The sequence below is a fragment of the Triturus cristatus genome, chromosome 7 (genome assembly GCF_964204655.1).
Source record: "Triturus cristatus chromosome 7, aTriCri1.1, whole genome shotgun sequence".
Lineage (NCBI taxonomy): Eukaryota > Metazoa > Chordata > Amphibia > Caudata > Salamandridae > Triturus > Triturus cristatus.
The window spans coordinates 297,470,324-297,492,699 of record NC_140590.1 but is presented as its reverse complement, the minus strand read 5'-3'; positions in this window follow the sequence as shown (position 1 = coordinate 297,492,699).

Here is a 22,376-nt window from a genome sequence, read left to right as displayed (position 1 = left end):
ATAGCCACGCGAAGTGCTCTCAATCTACCAACTATGTATATGCCAAGAGATGACAGTCTTGGCATGGAATAATGCCGCGGGGGAATTTTTAAAAAACATCAATTCATGTCATGTGATAGAGCTCCATCTCCCAACTATGTATATTCCAAGGGATGAGAGTCTTGGCATGAGTTTAATGCCGCGGGGGAATTCCTTTGAAAGCATCAATTCCTGTCATGTGATTTACGATGTTATTCGCCTGTCGTATAGTCATATATCTCATAAATTAGACATTATATCACGTTTTTTCAAACCGATACTTGACAATTGTTATACATACATTCAAGACCATCCCTTCAGATTCTAGTGTTAAAGCAATTCAGTCATGATAGAACCATAATTAAATTACAATCGACATTGCAATATTCGGCATGGCATCGTACAGGTAATTGGTCACATATAGATCTATAACATTTGCTCAATTAACAAGTCCACTTGGATTTAAATAAACTCCCATCTGGCAAAACAATACAGGAATCATTATATAATGCCAGATTTGTAAATTTGTATAGTCAATATTAATTATACATTACATACATTGTGGAAGGTGTGGATTCGTTAACATGGATTGACTGGAAACTCTCATCCGTACAATTGATCTTACATTTTCAAATGCCAACCAGAACAAGTGGGTATGATTATAATTGCCCCATCTGTCTTGTTGTCTCCTCCATCTCATTCAACCCGTGGTCTATCAAGTTAAGCTGATGTATCCATCTGCATTCTTTATAGTTCAAGCACCTTGTGACTGAACCTCCCCTTACACTAGGAATAATCTTCTCAAGTACCCACCATGTAAGGTTGTGTGGAGCATGTTGGTGTGTCATATAATGATCAACTAGGGGTGCCCCTTGTACCTTACATCTTATCCTGCTCATGTGCTGTAGGATCCTCACTTTAACTTTCTGAGTGGTTTGGCCAACGTATATAGACCCGCAGGGACATCTGATGGCATATATAATGTTGGTACTGTTACAATTTGTGAACTGTGAGAGTGTATACGTTCTGTTGGCGTGTTCGAATGTAGTGCCCACAAGGCATAACTCACAGGCCTTGCACTGTCCACATTTGTGATGTCCAGTTACTGGAGGAAGACCAAAGTGACCTCTAAGGTCCACCGGTTTTGGTTCTTCAAAGTATGCACTGACCACTGTGTCTTTGATGTTTTTCCCCCTCTTGAAGGCAAAGATGGAGTTCTGTGTAGTCCGTATTTCACTTGCGACCAGGTTCCAATATTTCTTCACGATCCCTTTTATTTCGTTACTCCTGGTGTTAAATGTGGTGACACAAACCATTTTGTCTGTTTCTTTAGTTCTCTGATTGATCTCCAAAAGTTGTTCCCGGCGGCAGTACCAGGCACGTTTCTTAGCTCGTTTTAATAGTCCAGTAGGGTACCCCCTCTCTTTCAGACGGCTAGTTAGTATCTCAGACTCCTTAAAATAGTCGGTTCTCCTTGAGCAATTTCTTCTGAGTCTGAGATATTGCCCATAGGGGAGGTTATCTCTCAAGCTGCGTGGATGGTGAGACTGATATTTCAATAGTGAATTCCTCTCCATTGGTTTGCGATACAAATCGCTATACAAAAATCCATCTTCCACTCGGAAGGTGACGTCCAAAAAATCTATGGCCTTGTTGTTACTGGTCATGGTAAACTTGATGTCGTCAGATCTCATATTCAACCAAGAGAAGAATTCATTCAAATACTCATTACTTCCAGTCCAGATCATTATGACGTCGTCGATATATCTTTTCCATACCGCAATCGAATTGAGGTATGGATTTGCATGATTGTATAGATATTCCTCCTCATAATAATCCATATAAATGTTCGCCAAGCTCGGCGCATAGGTTGCGCCCATGGCTACTCCTTTACATTGGAAGTAAAACTGTTTTTTGAATACAAAGAAGTTTTTGTTCATGGCAATCTCAAGTAGGGAGATTAGAAAGTCAGTGGGGATCCAATGAGGCCTTGGTCTGGTATCTAAAGTTGTTCTGATGACTCCCAGTGCAGTATCTTGAGGAATCGATGTATAAAGTGATGATACATCCAGTGTAACCAAAATTTGAGTTTGTATATCATACGCTTGGCCTTCCAATAATTGAATAATATGCATAGTATCTCTAGCAAACGATTTTGTCTGAGGAACAAATGGTTGTAAAAAATGATCTATAAATTGGTTGAGTGGTTCCAATATAGACCCGCAACCCGATACGATCGGCCTGCCGGGTGGTTTAACAATCCGCTTATGAATCTTCGGCAGCGTATATATCGTTGGTATTCTCGGTTCCTTTTTGTTTAGAAAATCATGCTCTGATTGGCTCAAAAATCCATCAGCAAGACCTTTCTTAGTAACTCTTGCTATCAAAGATGTAAGTACAGGGGTAGGGTCTCTTGGAGTCGGTTGGTAGCTATCACGCATGCCAAGTTGAAGTTCCAGTTCCTCCACATTCATTCAGACATCTTGTTGTATATCCAGTAGGATAAGGTTTTACCCGACAGAACCATTGTATTTTTGATATAAATCTGCCCAGGTTCTGAGGGATACTGGGTTACCCCATTGGTTGCTGAAAACACAGTAGTGCAGTAGTGCAGGTGATTACCTGCGAGGGTTTTTACTCTCATTTGTTTGTTTGTGGAATACTGTAATTGTTTATTGTGTACATTTTTCTTAGTATGTCTGAAAGAGAAACGCTATCTTATAGTGAGGACTACATCACTAAATTAATTAATGATCAGGGTGCCTCAAGTTTTCTATTAGGGTCTGATAGAGGCACGTTAGATTTAAGCCTGAATGAAAAATTAGCTAAGATTGAGAGACTTGAAAAGAAATTGATCAGATCTCGTTTACATGGACATGTCCTAACAAAGTATTTACAGTCAAATATAATCCCTAAGGGTCTGCAAATCCGTATAGAACCGGCAATATTCATAGATGTCCCGAAATTCAGAGAAGGGTTCAGCTTTATAGCAAATAACTGTTCTAGACATTGGATGGTTTTGGGAATAGAAACTGCAATTGAATACGTTAAGAAACTTGCACAGGAGATTGCAGATTTGAAGAAAGAGATTCGAGGATACTTCACTCACCAATGCTAGGGAGGCATTAGAACGAGCTGAAAAAACCCTTACGGAATTCAATACTATTACTTTAAATAGGAAACTTGACAAACTATCTCGTGATTTGAGAAATTACGATAAGAACATCACATATCCCTACCTTTCAGAGGACTATTATCAACAGGACAGTCAGGGTTTCTTTACGAATAAAAGTAGACAGGGCCCTAGGAGATTCTATACTTTTTCCAACTCTTCTGCAGGTAGTGGAACAGATTCCGATTCCGATAGACCCTCTACTAGTCACCAGTCCAATCAGGGCGCACATTTTTTAGGAGAGGGCTATCGTCCACACAACAGAGGACGGGGGAGAACACAGAACTGGGAGAGACGTGGAGGATGGGGCAGAGGCAGGATTCCGAACAAGCAGCGTCACGAGTTCGGTTTTACCAACCAGAGGCGCATGGCGAGATCTCCACAAGGAGACAGACATACAGATGGTAGATACTACACTACACATTTCTCCCATTACAGACACGAATGACATGCTAAATCATCTGACTATTCCGGGACCATGCACTGTTCACTGAGAACCAGAGAATCTAACATACTTGACGAATTATCAAAACAATAACAACATGAATGCTTTGGACCCTATAGTCAATCTATCAGACCATGCCATATCAAGTGCAGAGAGAGAGGTACTTTCAAAGGGACTTTCCTTTATACCCACAGTGATTCCTGATTCATTCCAACTCAAAATTGACCTTCAGCGCTTCTTTCGAAAGATCAGATTGAAATATTACTTCAGCAGAAATATTTACAATCCAATTCCTTCAGCTACTGGCTTCAGACCGCCTTCAACTTTTACACCAGGGGCATACATGATGAGCGAGAGAATATTGGCGTACGAAAAGATTGTACTTCAAGAAACGATGCAAATTCTTGACGTAAAGAAGTATATCAAATTTAACATCACTAAGGAAGAGAAATTAGCACTGCATTCACGGAGTCAAGATAATTCAATTGTAATCAAGGCAGCGGATAAAGGGGGTGCGGTAGTGCTACAAAACACCAGCGACTATGTGGAGGAACTGGAACTTCAACTTGGCATGCGTGATAGCTACCAACCGACTCCAAGAGACCCTACCCCTGTACTTACATCTTTGATAGCAAGAGTTACTAAGAAAGGTCTTGCTGATGGATTTTTGAGCCAATCAGAGCATGGTTTTCTAAACAAAAATGAACCGAGAATACCAACGATATATACGCTGCCGAAGATTCATAAGCGGATTGTTAAACCACCCGGCAGCCGGCAGGCCGATCGTATCGGGTTGCGGGTCTATATTGGAACCACTCAACCAATTTATAGACCATTTTTTACAACCATTTGTTCCTCAGACAAAATCGTTTGTTAGAGATACTATGCATATTATTCAATTATTGGAAGGCCAAGCGTATGATATACAAACTCAAATTTTGGTTACGCTGGATGTATCATCACTTTATACATCGATTCCTCAAGATACTGCACTGGGAGTCATCAGAACAACTTTAGATACCAGACCAAGGCCTCATTGGATCCCCACTGACTTTCTAATCTCCCTACTTGAGATTGCCATGAACAAAAACTTCTTTGTATTCAAAAAACAGTTTTACTTCCAATGTAAAGGAGTAGCCATGGGCGCAACCTATGCGCCGAGCTTGGCGAACATTTATATGGATTATTATGAGGAGGAATATCTATACAATCATGCAAATCCATACCTCAATTCGATTGCGGTATGGAAAAGATATATCGACGACGTCATAATGATCTGGACTGGAAGTAATGAGTATTTGAATGAATTCTTCTCTTGGTTGAAGATGAGATCCGACGACATCAAGTTTACCATGACCAGTAACAACAAGGCCATAGATTTTTTTGGACGTCACCTTCCGAGTGGAAGATGGATTTTTGTATAGCGATTTGTATCGCAAACCAATGGAGAGGAATTCACTATTGAAATATCAGTCGCACCATCCACGCAGCTTGAGAGATAACCTCCCCTATGGGCAATATCTCAGACTCAGAAATTGCTCGAGGAGAACTGACTATTTTAAGGAGTCTGAGATACTAACTAGCCGTCTGAAAGAGAGGGGGTACCCTACTGGACTATTAAAATGAGCTAAGAACCGTGCCTGGTACTGCCCCCGGGAACAACTTTTGGAGATCAATCAGAGAACTAAAGAAACAGACAAAATTGTTTGCGTCACCACATTTAACACCAGGAGTAACGAAATAAAAGGGATCGTGAAGAAATATTGGAACCTGGTCGCAAGTGAAATACGGACTACACAGAACCCCATCTTTGCCTTCAAGAGGGGGAAAAACATCAAAGACACAGTGGTCAGTGCATACTTTGAAGAACCAAAGCCGGTGGACCTTAGAGATCAGTTTGGTCTTCCTCCAGTAACTGGACATCACAAATGTGGACAGTGCAAGGCCTGTGAGTTATGCCTTGTGGGCACTACATTCGAACACGCCAACAGAACGTATACACTCTCACAGTTCACAAATTGTAACAGTACCAACATTATATATGCCATCAGATGTCCCTGCGGGTCTATATACGTTGGCCAAACCACTCAGAAAGTTAAAGTGAGGATCCTACAGCACATGAGCAGGATAAGATGTAAGGTACAAGGGGCACCCCTAGTTGATCATTATATGACACACCAACATGCTCCACACAACCTTACATGGTGGGTACTTGAGAAGATTATTCCTAGTGTAAGGGGAGGTTCAGTCACAAGGTGCTTGAACTATAAAGAATGCAGATGGATACATCAGCTTAACTTGATAGACCACGGGTTGAATGAGATGGAGGAGACAACAAGACAGATGGGGCAATTATAAATCATACCCATTTGTTCTGGTTGGCATTTGAAAATGTAAGATCAATTGTACGGATGGGAGTTTCCAGTCAATCCATGTTAACGAATCCACACCTTCCACAATGTATGTAATGTATAATTAATATTGACTATACAAATTTACAAATCTGGCATTATATAATGATTCCTGTATTGTTTTGCCAGATGGGAGTTTATTTAAATCCAAGTGGACTTGTTAATTGAGCAAATGTTATAGATCTATATGTGACCAATTACCTGTACGATGCCATGCCGAATATTGCAATGTCGATTGTAATTTAATTATGGTTCTATCATGACTGAATTGCTTTAACACTAGAATCTGAAGGGATGGTCTTGAATGTATGTATAACAATTGTCAAGTATCGGTTTAAAAAAACGTGATATAATGTCTAATTTATGAGATATATGACTATACGACAGGCGAATAACATCGTAAATTACACGACAGGAATTGATGCTTTCAAAGGAATTCCCCCGCGGCATTAAACTCATGCCAAGACTCTCATCCCTTTGGAATATACATAGTTGGGAGATGGAGATCTATCACATGACATGAATTGATGTTTTTTAAAAATTCCCCCGCGGCATTATTCCATGCCAAGACTGTCATCTCTTGGCATATACATAGTTGGTAGATTGAGAGCACTTCGCGTGGCTATTCAATAAGTATCACGGATTACTGTTTGGATCCGGTTGCCCCGCAACGCTTAAATGGCGCGCATGCGCATTAGGATCAAAATAATGAAGACGCTGCCTTTAATGCCTGGCGGACCGTGTGTTTTCCTTTTTTGAGAAACAGTGAGCTCTATAAAGGGTGCGTGCAGATGTCACCGCATAGAAGCGCCCTATTGATTCAACGATCATGTAATTCATTAGGGATTTGCAAGGATATGAACTTTGGGCATTCTACGTTGTCAGGACAACGATCACGCGAAGACGTGCATGGACGTCGTTCCCTAGCAACATCCAATTGACGCAGAGATGCATGCGCAATTGATGTTATATATGCAAGCTCATTTCGAACGCGTCTTTCCATAGACGCGGACGAGCTGAGACGTTTGCATGCCGTTCCTCTCAATCACTCGGACCCAGGTAATCCCAGGAATTAGAACTTCTCTGTAACACCCATGATATTAAGCTAAGCTAGAATAGCGTGTACTCAATTCAAAATCTTTATTTAACAGATCGAGTACAACAGCAGTTTGAGTGACGTTTTTTCGCCTCATTCGAGCCCTAAGAGGTGAGCACCATTAGCACTTCTTTTATAACAATTTTAAAAGGACTATATAAATGAAGAATAGTTGGATACAAGTATGACTTACTACATAATTTGTATCCCTTTAATTTAATGGCTTTTAGATTGGATCATCCTGGACCATTCTTGAGAAGTAATAGACAAATTATTAATCTCGTGACAGAGTCAAAATCACGACGGCCAATATTGAGGTGAGCTTCAATTGCCACGAGTGCCATTTGAACCTATATTAATAGCTTTGAATTTTTATGAGTTTAACGAGTATGAGTCTTGAACCTATTCTACTCATTTATAGATACATTCAATCATTATCTGCGGAAAGGATTGAATACCCCGCCCAAAGTATAGGTGAGTGTGATACCACCTCGAATTACCTTTGAGTGGTAGTTTTTCAGTTTCCCGTGACACTTCTGACTTTAAGTTAATTTATTCTCCACAGGCCATCTTTTTGTTACTTTTGTCCTGATGAAGACCCGCACCGACTTACTAGTAGTGCATCAACAGGGTTGAAACGTCGACAATTTCCCCGGACCAGTATTTAGAGTCTGCCTTAACTACTGAATTGCTTTAGTTTGCATGACTACTAGAAATCTTGTGTTCGCTGGCCAATAATAATTGATACTTTTTTACAACTACACTGTATTTTGTTTTGCACCTTATCTCACTGAGCACTAAGTATCACTTTTTGTCATTATTCGTTATCTTTCTGTACTGTGATGGCCTTTGCAAATGATCTTTGACGACAAAATTTATAAATGAATGAATACTCTAACCAGTGAGCCACACTTCTCCACATGAACTGGTGCGAGCGGAGGCACTAAAGACTGGGAGGGTGGGAGCTGAAAGGAGGTAAGATCGGCAGGAGCTCCATTGTAGTCCGCAGATCATATTCCATCTTTGTTGTCTTTTCAATTAAGAAAGTGGAACATCTTCGCAGTTCGGCAGTGGACATGTTCTCAGCGGGAGAGATTGAGTTTGCTATTTGATTGAAGCTTAACAATTTCGAAAAGTTTTCTTCGATGGTCGATTTTAAGCTTGCTCAAGTGGTTTATGAAATAGTTAGCTTTACAGATTCCTATGCGTTTGTTATAGATGCTGCTTAATGCTCTCAGATGTTTGAGATGATCAAGGTTCGGCAAGGATCTCCACAATCTTTCTGTTTGTTTCAGGTTTCTGCTTTCAGCATTTAGACAACCGTTGTACCAGAGTTTGGAGACTTTGGAAGGTTTTCTTTTTAACTGTAAAGGAGCAACCGTGTCTAGAATGCTTGTCATGGATCTGTTGTAGTGTTCAGTGAGGTCGTAGACATCAGACATATTCCTGGGGGTCGTCAGATCATCATGGCTAATGTTTCGCAGTTTTCTTTTCCAATATTTGGATTTTTTTGGTTACATTTTATTAGCACTTACAGATTCTGTGATGAGGAATGTGATGACTACTGTAGGGCTGACACATATTTGGGTTAAATTGTTGCCATAAGGAAAGTGTTGAGGCTATTTACAGAGGGGTCACTTGTATCATTCCAGTGGAGGAAGATCTGAGTGCCTTGATGATCTGCGTTAGTTGTGATAATTTCCATACTCTGTTAGATGAAGGAAAGGTTGTCTCGTGGGTGGTGGTAGAACAGGTGGAATTTGCAGATTTGCCTGTTGTTACACGCAACCTTGATGCTTAAGTATTCACATAATGGGAGAGCAGCAGAATGAAGTTGTTTGTCTACAAGATTGTTACGATATATGCCGGCAATACCTCCCCCTTGCACACTACATCTGTCTAACCTAATAATGTCATAACTAGGAAGGACTAGTGCGTCGAGCAGAGGAGTCGTTTAGCCAGGTTTCAGTCAGCATTAAGAGATCCAGATCATGATCGAGGATGAGGGCAGAAATATCTGCTGCGTGTCTTACTGCAGATCTGCAATTGAGAAGCATGCATTTAAGCTTCGACTTGGTGTCGGCTTGAGGCATATGTGAGGTGGTGATTAGTGTGAGATTGTTCTTGTTTAAGGCTCCTGGATAAGCCCTGGGTTCTCTTTGCAGGTCAGCTTGAATTGTCTTGATTTGACACTTATTGTTTGTATTGTCGGCGTACGTTGGATCATAAGAACATAGGAGCAAGAGTCGGTAGATCATTTAGTCTAATGGGTCGAGTGGGGCCATTGGGGAGGGGTGAGGTTTTCCATTTGGAGTGAGAGGAGGTCAGGGTTGGTGAGAGCGTTGTGAATGGGTGACGTGATCGAGGCTTGGTGCAGTAGGATGGGTGTTATTTTGGTTGTTTGTTTTCAGAGAATTGCTTAGTTGCCACTTTTTTGCCAGTTCAGAGGTGAGGAGTAAAATGTTTTGAACATTTGCCTTGAATTTTTGAATGGCTAGGGTGATCTTGTCCAGCCGCAGTCCATGTGAGGTACGGGCTTTCGAGACTTGAGGCCTGGGTTGGGTGGGGGGACATGTTCAGAAGGATAGTGCTGGAAAAATGTTGTCAAGGGAGAGCCATCCGAGGCAAGGTAGCGTTATGAGTGGAGCACGTTTTTTCAGGCAGTGTTGGTGGGGGGCACAGCAAATAGCTACATGAGAGCTCTGGAGTGAGAGGGGTCAGACTATTAGCCGGAATTGGAAGTTCAATGATGGGTCTATAGGGAGAGTTTTGGGCACATTGGTAGTATCAGCGATAGTGTGGTTATAGGTCAAGGGTATGGAAGGGGTGATTGTGTGACTATCGAAGGTGTGTACCTCAGTGTTGGCTACTCAGCGAGATCAGTGAGCATGAAGACTAATTTTGCGAATGATGGAGGTGGCGATGAGGAGTTGATGTTGAATATGCTAATATCACTGAAGGGGTGTGGAATGGAGAGGGAATGGTCGAAATAGACGTCATGGCTGGGAAAGGACGTAGCGTGAGGATAAAGGGGATTGCCCGAGGAACTCTAATGACTTTGAGAGGGGCGGATTTCGTGTTAGTCACCAAGGGGCATATCAACAACAACCGGCGATAATTATCTCTAAGCGCACTTAGCGCTAGGATAATTATCGCCGGCTAGCGTGAATTTTTATCGCTGAGATAGCGTGCTATTAGCAATGCTTATCTCAATAGCGATAAAAATCCTCACGCCAACAGGCTAACGTGAGATTATCGCTGGAAACCCAGTGATAATCTCACGTTACCTTGTTGACAGGGATAGGCAAACTTAGCCCTGATATCCTCCTTCCATAGGATATCATGGCTAAGTCTGAAAAATACCAGACGTAAAAAAGCAGCGTTAACCGCGGTTAGCACTGCTTTTTTTGTCTCTAACAGGGTTAGTGACATTCTTGATAATAGGAGAAATGTCGCTTAGCGACATTTCTCCTATTATTTTACTCTGGAACGCCCCCTTTACATCTCATTAGAGATGCAAGGGGAAGCGTAGAATAAAAGGGTGCTAACATGCAAATTTGCATGTTAGCACCCTGTTGTTGATAGGGCGCTAGTTTTATCTCTCCTTTTTTGGCATTTAAAGCCAAAAAAGCAGAGATAAAGCCCTTGTTGATATGCCCCCAAATTCTTTGATGGTGGGGAAAAAAATCTTCGAACATTTTGAGATTGTGTACAGAGCATTGGATAAGGATAAATTCCATTATTGTAAAGGGAGATGGTTGCTTCAAACTAGAAAATAAGTGAGGGGGCAATCGTCATAATTAGACCATGGGGAGATTTTTGGGATGTGCTTCTAATGAGCAATGAATATAAAGCGTTCCTCCAATGAGCACGTCATTTTGTATAGAAGATAAAATCACTAATTATATCTATTATTTTTATGCAGAAGAAAGGATCAGAGATGAGGGTTCACTGGTTGGATTTGAGGAGTCTGTGTTTAAAGTGTTTAGATGCGTTCTTTGACAAGTTGGGAGGATATGTGATTTTATAAGCATTGTGGTCTGAAGGCTTCAAGTGTAAGTATGGCTCTTGATGATTTAAGATCCATGGCAAACCAGATGTTGCTGGAAGAAGGTAGAAATATGAAGTGCCACTGCTAAATTATTAATGAGTGAAATGTCCTCTGGTTTCCGTGTCACCTGCAAGATAGAGTCAGGCCGGTGCTGCTGAAAGGCCCCAGGAGAATGAGCGAAAAGCAACCCTTAGAGGATGTAGGATGATATGATGAAGGAAGAACCAGACTATCAGAGATGTCTGACTACACATGAAGTTGAACCAGGGGGATGGGGGCGCTAGAGAGCCCAGAGCAAGATGGCTGCACCTTAGTGCTTCTGTGCTGGTCGTGACCACTATCCGCCTACTATCCTGCATTCCTGGTGCCATCCATGGCTGCAATCTACCTATCTTGACTCCTTAACTGCAGGCGCAGACTTTGGATCCGGCGCTTTCACTGCTTGTCGCCTCTAGCTGCATTGTTGCTGCGAGACCTCATTTATCGCAAGATGGCAGCCCCGGAGGAAACTGGACGTTAACTCCCCCTGCGACGCCGCTCTCCTGTTCTGATACTGCTGCCGGGGCTGAAGCGGCTATCTGGCGCTTCGATCCTGCCTGTTTGCTGGTCCGGTGTGGGCGCGCAGAGTAGCGGGGGTGCCCTGTGCTCGCCGGCCTCCGAGTCAGGACGGGTGGCTGCCAATTCGTTACCCGGCATATCCAGGTGAGATGACAGCGCTGCGGCCTCTGCCTGCTTCGGCGGCTGCTGAGTCGGGGGATGCGTTGGAGGAGCAGAGTGAGGTGGCCTCCCACACAGCGCGGCCGCTCAGAATATAGGCCGCTCGTTCCCTGCTGATCTTATACTGCTCCCTGTGTAGCCCTGAGACTCTCCTGCATACTACAGCCTACGCGCTATCTCCTGCAACGAGGCCTCTGCCCCGGCGGCCCTTCGTGGTGGCAATAGCGGACACTGCCTATCCCGCCCGCTGCCTAGTGTGAACCTGCCGCGCCCTCCGGTAGGCAGCGAAACGCAGTGCTTTCATGGTTATGTGGAGTGGATGAGGAAGTGCCCGCAGAGAAATTTGCCTGAATAGCTGTGTCTTTACCTGCTTGAACCCTCTGGCTGACTCGTGGCTTTCTGTAAGGACCTGTGCGGTGACTGTGAGGTGTGCAGCTAGGTTGGATCATCGCCGGCTGCACCGTCCTAGCGATCGCTCTTTCATCTGCTTCTTCTGCTGGTTCCAGTCTGGACCCTGAGCCATTTGTTGCTGCTCTACACAATATCTATCGCCTGTGAATCCCGCCACTGTGCCCTTGTGTGTGCTACAGCGTGGCGATTATATGCTGCGCTTTGGGGGATCCCCTGGGCATTTACTACAATCACTGCCTTGAGTTTTGCATGCCTCACTGAGCAGCAAAGTGTAGAGGTGCCTCACTTGTGCTCGCATACTTACCGGCGCCTGTTTACGGAGAGAGGGGCTGCGTCTTTGGTGCTCAGATAATCCCCACTGTGGGGTGTGCTGCACTTCACTAAGGGCTCTGCCATAATCTGCGGCTTGCACCTGGATCATCTGCTTGTGCTGGTAAGGAGACTGGCTTGGACGCAGGGCCGTCCACGTCTCTATAGACTTTCTCTTTGACATACTCCGTGCGGTGGACGACTATCTACTCCAGTAAACATGGGCAGGACCGACAAACACCAAAGTAAATTGCACTTTGAGGCTAAAAGCACACAAAATCCCAATCGGCGCACGCCTGGGATACTGACCCTGAGTGGGGTCGACTGCAAAACTAGAGCGCCTGATGTTGAGCATGCAGCAAAGCTTGTTATCTATCGATGCAAAGATCGATCACCTCAATTTGCGCACAGACACTATGGCGGCTAAGAAGGACAAACATGACACTCAGATTGCGGAGGCTGAGCAAAGCATCTCGACTATGGAGGATCGTACGGAGGCTGTCAGCGCGTCCTGTGCCAGCATGGAGAAGTTATTGACGGTGATACGGGCAAAGAACGAGGTCATTGAGGCCCGCTCCCGCAGGAACAATCTTCGCATAACCGGCATTTCGGAATCCACCAACACCGGTCGCATGGAATCCTATGTTGAGACGCTGCTTGTGGCCCTCCTGGGAGCGGAACATTTCTTGAACGTGCTCATAGTGGAGCGGGCCCACCGCTCGTTGGCTGCTCGCCCTGTACCAGGGGCGCCGCCCCGTCCCATTATAGCTAGACTGCTGAATTATCGTGATCGAGACACGGCGCTCCGTCTGGCGAGAGAAAAAGGCAGTCTGACCTACCAAGGGATGAAAGTTGAGCTGTTTCCTGATATCACCGTCGCTGTACAACAGGGGCGCTGAGAGTTTCAAGCTGTCAAAAAGAAACTACAAACTTTACATATCCAATATGCAATGTTATACCCCGCCCGCCTGCGGATTCAGCATGCAGGCAAAGCACACATTTTTACAGCGCCTAATAAAGCACTTCAATATATCCGGCGGATTGGACGGCAGGAGTCTACGCGGGAGAGGGGTGCAGACTCCGACACTGAAGGTTGAATGCGTGAGGATGGCACTGTCTGTTGAACTTACTTGGGGTATCATTCATGGTTTACAATGCTTGTTTATTACATGGTCCTGTAATTTTTTGTTCCCTTTGGCAGTTGTTAATCTATAAAAACCAAAGGAAATGATGGACGGAGTGTTGAACATTGCAAGCACTCGCCCCCAGTCAACTGATCTGGGTTTAATCCATCACCTTTCTTTAGCCCACTCTGCCACCCAGTTCAGCCATGGCCATATGCAAATCAGTCTGATCCTGTGCCTCAAGGGAACAGTCTAGCCCGAACTGCCAAGCCATGTCTTCCCTGGACCGGAAACAAGCTTCCTAGGACCGGTTTCTGGCATTTCAGCCGTCTTCAACCAGGCTTGTTTGAATCCAGTGGCAAAGTGAGCAAGGGACTCACGTCTGAGCATACCCTGCCAACTTATGGCGAACCAAGCAAAAACCAAAGGAAATGATGGACGGAGTGTTGAACATTGCAAGCACTCGCCCCCAGTCAACTGATCTGGGTTTAATCCATCACCGTTCTTTAGCCCACTCTGCCACCCCAGTTCAGACATGGCCATATGCAAATCAGTCTGATCCTGTGCCTCAAGGGAACAGTCCAGCCCGAACTGCCAGGCCATGTCTTCCCTGGACCGGAAACAAGCTTCCTAGGACCGGTTTCTGGCATTTCAGCCGTCTTCAACCAGGCTTGCTTGAATCCAGTGGCAAAGTGAGCAAGGGACTCACGTCTGAGCATACCCTGCCAACTTATGGCGAACAAAGCAAAAACCAAAGGAAATGATGGACGGAGTGTTGAACATTGCAAGCACTCGCCCCCAGTCAACTGATCTGGGTTTAATCCATCACCGTTCTTTAGCCCACTCTGCCACCCCAGTTCAGACATGGCCATATGCAAATCAGTCTGATCCTGTGCCTCAAGGGAACAGTCCAGCCCGAACTGCCAAGCCATGTCTTCCCTGGACCGGAAACAAGCTTCCTAGGACCGGTTTCTGGCATTTCAGCCGTCTTCAACCAGGCTTGCTTGAATCCAGTGGCAAAGTGAGCAAGGGACTCACGTCTGAGCATACCCTGCCAACTTATGGCAAACAAAGCAAAAACCAAAGGAAATGATGGACGGAGTGTTGAACATTGCAAGCACTCGCCCCCAGCCAACTGATCTGGGTTTAATCCATCACCGTTCTTTAGCCCACTCTGCCACCCCCTTGTTAATCTATGACAACTCTTTGCTACATTTCCTAATATGATATGACAGTTATATGTAAACTGTATATTGCCTGAGCTTCTGAATAAGTTAGATGTACGTCCTATAAGTTGGGTTGCATGCGGCTATATGTGTTGGGGCTTGATAAATCTTACTGCTAATGGATGGCTAGCCTGTTTTTTTGTCGCGACCCACCCTGTTTAATGGGGGCTGATGGCTACTGGTGCCCCACAATATGGGAATTCCCCACACTGTTGTTCCTTCTGTTCGGGCGCTCTTGGGTGCCTCTACAGTGTTGTTTGTTGCTCTCTTTTCTCTTTTACTCATTGACTACGTGATACAACTGTTTAACTGCTGTTCTGTTCTGAGGGGGAGTGTACACAGCAGGGTTTTAATGCTCAAGTGGGTGGGGGGGCTAGTTGGGGAACGATACTTCTCTGAGATCGCATTGGTTGTCTCCTATTGGCGGACTTTGGCTTAGGTTAAATTCAGTTTTAGGCAGTCACACAGGTTTAATCAGCGACATCAATAGACATAGCTGAGCCCAAGATATCTACAACATGGCTGAGCCCAAGATATCTACAATATCATGGATAAGTAAATGTTCGAAGGTTTAATAATTTTAAAAAAGTACGGCAGGTGCTCACCTACCTGGATCGTCATCATTTTCCTCTTGTAGGAGCCTCATCTCACCAAACGGGTGGTTTCCATAATAGCCACTAGATGGGCGGGGGTAAGGCTCGCTGCCTCTTACTCTTCTTATGCGCGGGGAGTTATGGTTCTTATAAAGAAGGGTGTCCCTTTTGTACCCCTAGATATATAATAGTGCAGGGAACATTATATGGTCCGAAAATGGTTATCGTGAATTTATATGGGCCCAATATCGATGACCCCGCATTTTATGACATACTTTAGGGCAAGCTCTACAAACTGCCTCCCTCGTCTCTTATCTGTGGGAGGGATTTCATTGTAGTTTTAGACTCTATATTGGATAGAGTTTCTACGGCCGATCCTCCCCCCAAGAAGGCTGCTGCGGCAGTGCATGGCGGGGTTTTGACTCTGGGGCTTACTGATATTTTGCTATTGCTGCATCCAAGCTCCCGGGAGGGCACATGTCACTCATATGCGCGACAAGCGTGGTCCCCCATAGACTATTGGCTGGTCACGCAAGACGTCAGTACATGGACTGTACAGGTTAAACATCTACCTAGAACGCTATCTGACCACTCCCCGGTATTCCTCAGCATGACACTACCATCTTATGTCCCTCCCCAGTTTCAATGGCGACTGCAATCGTCCTCCCTACTAGACCAGGTTCTGTGAGAGGGAATTCGGGAAGCCATCTCCGACTATTTTTCGCATAACACTGGGTCTGTTCCAACTGTGGCGATGCTCTGGGAAGCTTTTAAAGTGACCATTCGAGGGGCCTGTATAAGTCTTCAGGCTGGGTGCTGAAGTCACTGCGCGGCACTATGGCTACACTTGAGCGTGAACTGTGTGATCTAGAGCGCCGGTATGGCGCACAGGCAGACCCTGCTACATTGGCTCTTATCAAAACAAATATTACTGAATATAATGAAGTGGCTGATCAGGAAATCAAACATATGTCGTGTCGAAGTACAGCTCGATCCTATGGTGAAGGTGGCAGTCCGGGCAGAGCACTGGCTAGCCGCATTATGGAGCCCCACAAGAAAGCTTGCCTCATTGAAGCAGTTATTGCAAACGATACCATGAATTATGATACACCTAATATCCTTGCCACCTTTGCAAATTACTATGCTGGGATGTATGCTCATCGGCAAGCCGCGGGAGAAGCCGAGCTTATGCAATATCTTAATGATGTTGCGGTGTCGCTCTCACGTGGACAGCAAGAGTTCTTGATGCATCCTATTACCCTAAACGAAAAACGCGACGCCATTGTCGCATTGCCCAATGGGAAATCAGCTGGCACCGATGGGCTACCCGCATAATTTTATAAGGAGTGTATAGATCTGTTGGCCCCTTGCCTCCTTCAGGTGTATGAAGAGGCCTATGAGACTCAGTGCCTGCTGCCGACCTTGCAGTGCGCCCTAAGTGCTCCAGGTATGCCCAGACGTGGGTCCTGGGCTCACTGTGCCACTGGAATCAAGCTGTCCTGGCTGAAGAGGGGTGAAACCCCGAAACCGGTCCTAGGATGCTTGTTTCCGGTCCAGGGAGGACCTGGCTTGGTAGTTCAGGCTAGACTGTTCCCATGAGGCACAGGGTCCCCATGAGGCACAGGGTCAAGACTAATTTGCATATGGCCAGGTCTAAACTGGGGTGGCATGGTGAGCAAAAGAATGATAGATTTAACCCAGATCTTTTGACTGGGGGTGAATATTTTGATTTGTTCTGCATTCCGTCCATCAATTGTGTGTCTTTTGACCTTGCGTGAGGTGCTTGCAGTCACATTATTAAAAGCGGAGAAGCCGCCGGATAGGTGTGATTCGTATCGGCCTTTATCATTAATAAACACGAATGTGAAAATTTTAGCCAAGGTTTTAACCAATAGATTGAAATAACTCCTTCCCGTCATGGTGCTCCCCGATCAATCTGGGTTTGTCCCAACTCGCTCTACATCTCATAATTTACGAACACTGTTCGCAGTCATGCACATACTTGAGCCCACTCTGCCAGCGGTTGCAGTGCTTCTAGACGCTGCAAAAGCCTTTGATACCATCTCCTGGTCCTACATGTTTGCCATTCTACATCGGATGGGTGTGCTGTTTTTTGTTTTTTACAAATTGGATCAAGCTGCTCTATACCAATCCTGTAGCGCGGGTCAGAGTCAATGGTCGGCTGTCGGAGGAATTTCGCATACAGCGCGGCACACGGCAAGGATGCCCGCTGTCGCCCTTGCTTTTTATACTCATACTTGAACCACTAGCATGTATTTTGAGACAACACTATGCGCAGGCTGCATTATGATTTTTTCAGCGTCGTTTAGCTGTCTCCATGTATGCCAACGACATGGTGTTGTTACGTCCGAGACCCCAATACGCACCTTGCACAACTCATTCGGGAATATATACGGTTTGAATGGTTCTCAGGACTGGGAATCAATTGGTCCAAATCGGTCCTACTGCCTCTCATGGATAGCACACATCAAATCGATCTGGACTTCCCTTTGTCATGGTGCACTGACACAGTGAAATATTTAGGTATATGGCTTCATAGGGATCCGCAGGTTGTAATACAATCCAACTATGGCACGTCTGTCACGCGGCTGTAGGGACAAGTAAGCCCCAGTATTAAGCTGCCCCTGTCCTTTGCAGATCGTATAGCGCTAATTAAGATGATAGTCCTTCTGCGCTTTCTGTATCTATTCTTAAATATCCTTGTACACTTATCACAACATTTTTTTGCTACGCTACAATCCCTCTTAATCACGCTGGCTTGGGGAGGTAAAAAACCTCAACATAAATGGGAAACACATACGCTTCCATATGATCAGGGGGGGTTCACAGCACCAGACTTTCATCTCCACTATCTGCGCGCAGGCACACTATGCCTATTACTGGCAACAATATCCAGCGTATATTCCACATGTAGCGGTGGAGGCCGACGAGGTACACCCAATACAGCTTAAAGCCGTGATAGTTAATAAGCACACAGTATTTGAGAAAGGGGAATTTGGCGCTGTGCAAACCACGTCCAGGGCCTGGCACGAGCTAGGAAACGGGCGCAGAAACTGCCATTATATGCACCCGGCATGCCGTTATTGCACCACTCAGATCTTTCTGTCACTGGGGAAACTGCCATTGTTATCAGTGCCATATCTTTAAGAGTCTTTAGTGTGCCAGATGTGTTTCCTGGGGGTCAATTTATTACGTCAGCGACTATAGCTGCGGGGGGGCACTGCCACCGCAATGCAGCTGTTTGGTTACACTAGGCTGTGTTCCGCTATGCGTGCGCTCTATCCACAATTTCCTGCAGAACCACAGGCGCTTGAGGCCCTGCAACTTATATACACTACCACATCCAAAGCCAGGCTTGTTGTGAGATTATATCATGCATCACAGAAAGATACAGTTTCAGTGGGCGTGTCTGCACTAGCTAAATGGAATGCCATATTGCCTGACCCAATTTCTGAAGATGTATGGTTTGGATGTTGCTGCCTGACTGGCCGGTTGACAGCAAATGGCAACTTACGAATGGTGCACTTTAGGTATTTGCATTAACTGTATTATACGCCGGTACAACTCTATAGGTGTGGGTTGCGGGAAGCTGACAATTGCAAGCGTTGTGGTGCCCCTGGTGTTGATTTTTATCATTTAACTTGGGACTGCCCAAAGGTGTATGCGTACTGGAGAGCTGTTACACATATTCTACACCTGATGGTGGCGCTGCCCTTAGCATGCACTCCTGCCCATAGCATGCACTCCACAGTTATGCCTTCTGGGCGCAGTTGCTGATATCAGTGCGTCACGGAGGTGGTTTGTGGCTATAGCACTGTTGTTGGCTAAACGTAGAGTGTCCGTGGCCTGGGGGGGCAGGCCTGCGCCTACCACTACTCTATGGCTGCAGGATTTGGCATACAGTCAGGACCAGCTCACGTGTTATGCAGAGGAATTGCCTTCATCTTCGAAGCCACGTGATATCTGGGGTCCCCTCACTGCTTATCTATTAAAGGTGATTACTGTCTGATGCTCGGAACTTTTAACAAAGATGCTCTGCCTTGTACTATCACACAATGTACTTTTATTAACCGTCAAGTCTATGTATGCTTTTACTGCTGAATATTGTAATAATCTGTCATGCCTAATGAGTTGTAAACCGTGTCCATGCCATACCAATGCCTTGATCTGAATGAATGTACTTTGTTTTACTTTTGAAACTGTAAAAATAAAATTAAAATAAAAAAATTTGAACCAGGGGGATAGTAGATGGGGTGGAGGGGGAAGGGAAAGTAGTAAAAATGGAAATCAAATCCCGAGATAGTCACGATATGGCTGGGCTCTGAGCCACAATAAGAATAGTTCTAGTGGCAGAAGAGAAGTAGATCATATATTAAATTGATGATAATATGGCAAGGCCCAATGTGGAAATGTAATTACTCTACTGTTAGTGAGAAATTAAATGTGTAGGAAAGTTGGATTCACCTAAGAATTCTTTCAAGACAGCCGCTTCTCAGTGACAGAGAGGTTTCAGACTTCAGTTAGTTATAATCCTTATTTACTTTTATTAGAACTTCTCTTTCATTGGAACTGCGGATAACCAATTCTTTTTCAATTTCCACTTTGCAGAGACCACCATCTTTGTGAAGGGCTCTCCTAATTAGATTGAACCGTGAAATGGCGCCCACAGACATTTTAATGTAAAGCATAGGACAGCTGCGGTGCATTACTATGGGACTGGCATAACGTAAGCTATCCCTCTACAATTGTACATCCATGGTGGGAATCTCCCCCAGTCCTCTAATATCCCTTACACAGACTCAGCCCAGACTAGACACAGTCCATGGAAAGGACCGAAACCAAAACTGGGTCATGTGCTGCACTGCAGCAGTGTCTACGGGCTGTAAGGCCTCCCTTAGGGGTTACCAATAGGTTTTAAGTGCAGTGACCGGGATATAAGCAAAACCTTATATCGGAAATAGAAGGTGCATGCACCATTTCATTCAGGCTGCAATGGCAGACTTGCAGACACAGTCTGCATGGGCTCTCATGGGTGGCACAACATATGCTGCAGCCTATGGGAGAACCTTGGTGTACCAATGCCCTAGGTTCCTTAGTACCATATACTAGGGACTTACAGGGGTACACCAATTGTGGGACCAGTATACCAATTGTGGGCTGTACAAAGTACTTAGCAATGAATTGAGGCGAGAGAGCACAGACACTCGGGTCCTGATTAGCAGGATCCCAGTGTACTACAGTCATAACACACTGACACAAGGCAAAATGTGGGAGTATCTATGCCAGGAAGATCCTAATTTCCTACAATATCAACAAACAGGGAGGAATCCGATCTAACATGCTATCTCGGTAAGCCCAAGAATTGGGCTCAGCTCAAAAGAAATCCTTAAAGGCCCAACATCTGTCAGGAATCCGCAACACAATTGAGGACGCCCTATGGAGGACCAATGACAGCTGGCATGAGTGGGAACTCGACGCCCTAGGGAGGACCAACGACAGCTGGCATGAGTGGGAACTCGACCTGCAACAGCTGGACAGGATATTTTAATTGTGGTGGAACCCAGCACTGGATCTCATTGCGGCAGAAACCAATACAAAATACCAGTTCTACGCCAGTTGATTTCCGTTTCCAGGGTCATTGGGGAATGCCATTTCGATACACTGATCTGGGATTTATGTGTATGCTTTTCCCCTATCCTACTGATTTCCCAGAGTCCTCACCAAGATGAAGGCGGAAAACTGTTGTCCCCTGTTGATCGCTCCCAAGTGCCCCAGGCAACACTGGTTTTTGAAGCTTCTCCTCCTTTCAGAGACCAAGCCCATTCACCTCCTACCAACACCATCGCCCCGTACTTGGATTGAAGGGCAGATATGTCACCTGGAGCCAACATCTCTCCACTTGCATGCATGGCTCCCAAGTACTACGAATTTCGGAATCTGAGAATCACGCAAGAATGCAGGGATATTCTCTCCAAATCTAGAGCGGAAGGCACCAACTAGACTTATAGGTCGAAGTGGAGGAGATTCTGTCCATGGTGTCAGCAAAATAAATTACCCCGGTTCCACTTTTCTGCTGAGCAGCTCTTACCTTACCTTCTCTCTCTAGCCGAGTCAGGACTGGTATATGCCTGGATGAAAGTTCACCTTACGACAATCCCAAGGTACAGACGATCTTCACAGGCAGTATCTCTGTTCCACAAGGCTTGTAAAATAATTCATGAAAGGACTCTTCGTAACTTACCCTCCGGTGCGACATCCGCCCCTGAATGGCATTTAAATGTGGTGCTTTCACATCTGATTGAAGCAGCCTTTTGAGCCTATTTATCGGTTTGAAATTAAGTTTCTCATGTGGAATGTAGCTCTTCTCCTTAGTGAGATACAGGCCTTTACCACTCAAGAACCCTTTCTTCCCTTCATGGAACAGTTTGTGGTTCTTAGAACAAACCCGAGGTTCATCCCAAAGGATCCTCAACTAGCTTGCCATTCTTCTGGTGTTTTTCCCTAACCCAGCCACACTGGCTGAACATGCTCTTCACACTATGGACATTAAACAACGCTTAATATTTTATTTGCAGAGAACTGAAAACATGCGCAAAACTGACCAGTTATTTGTAGCCTATGGTCAAGGTTGTCAAGGCTCAACTGTGACAAAACCAATTGTTGCAAGATGGGTATCAGCGGCAATTCAGTTTTGCCATTCCAAGGCGGACACACCTTTGGCGAAGAAAGCTGAAGGTCATTCGATGAGAGCATTCTCCACTTCGGCTGCTCTGTTCGCAGGC